The following is a 6,000-nucleotide window of genomic DNA, read 5'->3' as shown; positions in this document are numbered from 1 at the left end:
GGTGTTGTAAGCCTCCCTCATAATTAAAACTAGGCCATATAACACCCCCCCGCCCAATAAATTATTATGAGCAGAGGAGCCCATGGACATTATTGTGCCCTGGCCCCTTGTGACAGACTTATGCCCGCTGTGAGTGATATTGCAGGCCCTGAGGAGATGTACCAGTCAAGGGCTGTTTTGCAGTTAATTTGCATTGGGGGATACTTCCTGATGGTCCAAGCCTCCTCCTTTTCTCTACTTCATCTTCTGTGACCTGGAAAGTGATGCCTGCTGTCCCAGTGGTAGAGGAGATAATGGTAGGTGTTTGAAACACCTCCTGAAGTCTCCTTCCGAGGGGATGCACAGTGACGGGTGTATCCTGCAGCAAGCAATTTACAAGTCTGAATGTGTGCCCCAAATACTGTATGGCATTGTGTATTTTTGCGAGATATGTGAATGAACCATCAACAAGGGAGATTCAAAAAGTTACCTCAAGTTAGCTAACTTAATGTGCCTAGGCTCATACTTGGAACAGTTTTCAGCTAGTACTCAGATTTTAAATCTTGTGTTTGATTGTATCACTTCAATAACATTTAGTTAATTTGCCATTTTCTTCTAGATTGCACTAGATTAGTATGGGTGTCTGTGTCCGAACAACTGTATTGTTTTTGTGCTGTTTTTTCTCCATCATGATTGGACGTTGTGTGCGAAACTTGTACAACAGATTTATGACTGCAACCAGCCTGGTGCTATAAAAAAAAAGTCTTGAGTCTGATTTAACTTGCTTGAAACTTGTTACAGACCAATTATTTCCTCCCCACACACATCTCTGTTGTCACTGCTGTTGCATCCTACTGACTCACCTACCAGTGAGGAGCCCCCACCGGGAGGATGCAGAGCAAGGTTCGGCAACCTTTTTGACATGGAATGCCATATTTTTCATTTTCTTGATAGTCAGTGTGCCATATCAACTTTAAATTTAAGTATGACACGATCAACATAAAATATTTGGAACAGATTTTGATTGTCCATAGGCTATACATAACCTTTTCTTCTTTAGAAATATTTTCTTTCACATCAGGATGTATGATCATTAGACTCATTAGAGCAATAACCCACCTATCACCCAGACTCCATCCCCAGTCAGAGTTAGGAGTTTGAATGAATGTAGAATTATGTGCAGCAGGATGTAATTTGTATATAGATGTGAGGGGACTTAATTTAACGGACTATATTCTTTTTGAGTATTTAATTTTAAAAGAAAAAAACCTCTCTCTCACACTTATGCCAGTTTGCCAGTGATCACCCTCCTCCCCTGTGCCAATGTTGGCACTGATGTGCCGTGGCAGACCTGTCACTCTTGGTTCAATAAAACCCTAAAGTCCAGTTTATAGACGACATACACAGAAATTACCTTTTACATGCGCAAGGCATCTTTATTGACAAACAAGGGAGATTCCCTCTATACTACGTGAATAACAGAACAGCAAATTAATGATATTAAAACAATACGACCTGATATATCACGAAGGCAATTCGCTCCACATCTAAGTCTGCATGCAAACAAGCGTTCGGTTGAGCGCCTGGAGAATTCTGAAGTTCTTATCTATTACATTCAGTATATCAACGCTGTGGCTATAAAGTAAAGGTTGACGGCCCAAGGTTCCACAATGGACCATCAAGCCCTCCTTGGGTACGAATTTAGTACCCACAACAACACAAGATTAAAATCTAAACAGTACTTTATAGAAATTATCCACTTGCATAACATATTTCATGTTAAAAAAAATCAGGTCCCATTATTCTCTTTTTGAGTCATGTGAGCCGAGGAAAACCCTTTTCTTTGAAGGGGAAACTCTGAACTAGGCTGGGGCAGTCCCAAACCTACCATCTGGACATGAGCTCTTATTGGGGACAATTACATCATTTGATTCCATATTGCATTGCTAAACTTAGGGTCCCTCAGTGGGGCATTCCCACTGAGTTTTCCTTTACAAGCAACTATTCTAACATGTGTAATATATATATATATAAAAAAGAAAAATCATATCTCTTGTTCTCTGTGTGCATTTTTGGTTTCTTCTCCAATTCCTCTGGTTGAGGTGGTCACTTTTCCGAGCCCGGAGGAGGAGGTTCCGACAGAGCCCAAGACTAGCCCCCCCCCCCAACCCATCCAGCGCCATTAACGAATGTACTTGGCACTGAATGAGCTAAGAGACGGAGGTCCCACTCCCGAGCCCCCGGGTCCGTACCCTCCTGGGGCCTGAGACCGGAGCCCCCCGTATTATACACAGGGGCCCCAACCCCCAAGCGCCAGTCAGATCCGTACCCTCCTTGAGGTCGAAAGTCGGGGCGTAGATATTGTGCAGGGGTGTTCTTCGTCAAGTTCAGCATGGGGGCCCAGGTGGCAATATAATGTTTCTGTGGTGTGTATTGGGATCACTCTGTCACTGCTCTCTTATCACTTGCCATTTGCGAAGGGCAAGACAGACTATTTTAATGTGCCTAAAGCTGCCAGGGAGATCGCTACGATCAGATTATGTCCCCCAACATTACTATCAAAATCAAAATCAAAATTAATATGTAATCTGGGGTCGTTCAGTGGCCTTGGGCAGCATAGATGTACCCCATGAAACAATGGTATGTTCCTGTCTGGCTGAGAGTGATATTGGTACTACTCAAATTAAATGTGTAGTGTCCCTCCTTTATCTAAAAAAAAATTGGGTGGGGGTTTGATGGTGAGTCTTTGCTCTCTGTATGCAATCACTGAAATGTCTCTGTAATGGTCACTCTGCCATAAGTCTAAGCACATTCATTTAACAAAAATGAACGGCAACATTACAACACTTCGGCATGTAACTTTAGTCACTTAACATTATACTATGTAACTCAATATCAATCTGCTATTATACTATACATATGCTATCATTTTATTTCCCTCCTTGACCTGACACCCGGCAGGGCACACAGCATAGGAATGTGCAGAGGCCAGGGTGCCACCCTCCTTTACCCTATTTGACATACACAACAACACATACCATACACAAACTGTAATTGGAAACACAACAAAACAACTTTCCTGTGCTTTATGCACAGGTCAATTGACATTATCCTCGGGCTGTACAAAATTGTACAATTCTCTTCTGCAACCCATGACCTGTTTCAGAGAACACTTAAGTCTTTCGAACCTCCCCACCGGGGCGCAGTCCCAGGCTAGACCCCTTTCCACTTGAGGTCTACACCCAGGTCACCCTGGATAGAGAGTTCAAGTCTCCTGCTTCCCGGCGTCTTCTTTTCAAAGCCCACCGATCACAGGAGCATCACTCGCTTAGTAACTGTAGCACTCCGGCGGTCGCTTTCAGCTTGTGATGGCCTGACTGTACATTGAGCCGAACGCAGCGACCACACCCGCCTCCTGTCGGGGAGCACGCCATGGAATTAATGCTTTTTGCGATCCGACCGGCGGGTGACCCAGTCGATAGCGATCCCTTACCCGTAGGCGTGGTTGGCGCCCCAGGCAGGAAACCGACGGTCTTGTCCTGGCCCCGCTTGGCTACGGGAACCAGAATATTAACCGTTTTCACCCGCCTTGCCTGTAACCGGTGAGTCACGCGCTCCCGTCCGGTTAGGTGTGGACTGTCATCCACGCACCATGTGCTGCCAACCCTAGGAGAGAGCGGCAGTCGGCACACCGACTAGACGGTTCCACAGCTAGGATGTTGATTCATCCTTGACAGAACACGGGGGCCCTTCAGTCTCTCCCCAGCACTATAGTTAGTCTTTAACGTGCTCTGGGAGCCTTGCGACCCCGCTGCCGCCTGTTTTCCACAAGGGATTGGGGAGCCTACCCCCTAACCTCATGGAAGGTTAACGACAGCATACACAACCTTAATCACACCTTGGTCAATCAGTGGTCACATGGTAATTGAAATAAACGTTAGGTCAATGATGAGCAAGGTAATTGGATACATCTAGCACCAAAATCGATGATGTAAATTATGCATTCTTTTGAAGATAGTGTAGGTTTCAGTCAGTCCACCGCAACTGGCAATAAACTGTAAAGCAAATGTCAGCAATGTATGAAATCACTTGACATCCACTCTGCACCCAAAACCCGGCATGTTCTCATAATGTACACCAAACGCACTGACCATTACCATAAGGGGGAGATATTTTGAGCAGCACACACAACCACCTCACTTCGCTGTATGTGAATCAAATCAAGCCAGGGCACAAAAGGAGCCAACACGCGCACAGCCCCGAAGTGTGCACCCTTCTGAGGCCATGGACCGTGCAGCTACCCCCGTGGTCATAAATGTTCTGCTAGGCATCACCCAACGTGCTCGTGAGTCTCTTGACAACCACTTAAGTCTTTCGAACCTCCCCACCGGGGCGCAGTCCCAGGCTAGACCCCTTTCCACTTGAGGTCTACACCCAGGTCACCCTGGATAGAGAGTTCAAGTCTCCTGCTTCCCGGCGTCTTCTTTTCAAAGCCCACCGATCACAGGAGCATCACTCGCTTAGTAACTGTAGCACTCCGGCGGTCGCTTTCAGCTTGTGATGGCCTGACTGTACATTGAGCCGAACGCAGCGACCACACCCGCCTCCTGTCGGGGAGCACGCCATGGAATTAATGCTTATTGCGATCCGACCGGCGGGTGACCCAGTCGATAGCGATCCCTTACCCGTAGGCGTGGTTGGCGCCCCAGGCAGGAAACCGACGGTCTTGTCCTGGCCCCGCTTGGCTACGGGAACCAGAATATTAACCGTTTTCACCCGCCTTGCCTGTAACCGGTGAGTCACGCACTCCCGTCCGGTTAGGTGTGGACTGTCATCCACGCACCATGTGCTGCCAACCCTAGGAGAGAGCGGCAGTCGGCACACCGACTAGACGGAAAACACAGCTAGGATGTTGATTCATCCTTGACAGAACACGGGGGCCCTTCAGTCTCTCCCCAGCACTATATGAGGTCTTTAACGTGCTCTGGGAGCCTTGCGACCCCGCTGCCGCCTGTTAGTGGCAAGGGATTGGGGAGCCTACCCCCTAACCTCACCACTTAACTCAACTGCAACAGAAATCAACTACCTTTCAATTCACGTAACAAATTTAGATAGGCATATATGATATTTTGGTATCTTGTAAGAGCCTAAATGTCCCCAGTAGGTATGATATCTATTGTTTATGTTATAAACTTATCTTGCTATGGTTCACCCTGTCCACCCTGCCACATTGTGATCAATTTATCGCTCCAACAATCCATACTCTCCTAATGCACACTATTCATGTTTCTCTTCGCTTAAATAATTTTATTACTCTGCCATTCATGTAACATAAAAATAATGAACACTTAACCCTGCCCTATTTTAGCTATAGCCAGACAATAATTCTCATTTCAATACAGCCTTTACTTAATTATTTTCACAACTCTGAGGTTCCCTTGTGCACTTCAGTCTCGTTCATCTGTGCCTGTCTTGTTGACACAGCCACTGAATTGGGTGAAACAGCTGAACTGTAAACATCTTGATAAGAAAGGACATCTATTGCACAGTGTCGATATGGAAAAACTAGAGCTGCTCGCCACTAAAATCATCTTAATGTCCTCCCTTAATTTTTCACTACATGTATTGTCTTTATTCAAAAATTAAAATATGTTCACACTTATAACTTAATCAGTCGTTACATGTGCCTTCATAGTTTCAGATTGAGACGTGCATGCCTCTGAAAAGCATGTGGAAATATTTTAAATGACGACGCTATTCATTAACATATCTCACTTAATTTATTATCATTTCACTTATATTGGAGTACTAGCACTCATTAAAAAATTGACTTGATTGATGTTTCCGTTCAGTTAACTAATTTGACATTATTAATTGATGAATTTGAAAAGATATATAGTTTGATTGTGGCATTCTATCTAACACTACACAACAGTTTATCGCGTCAATTTGGTTGTTTTGTCCGCTATTTCAAATATGTTAGTCTGCGATGTCACTACACATAAGATGTAATATTAATTT

Source organism: Gymnoscopelus braueri, assembly GCF_963280865.1.
Source record: "Gymnoscopelus braueri genome assembly, chromosome: 9".
NCBI lineage: Eukaryota > Metazoa > Chordata > Actinopteri > Myctophiformes > Myctophidae > Gymnoscopelus > Gymnoscopelus braueri.
This window is presented reverse-complemented; position numbering follows the sequence as displayed.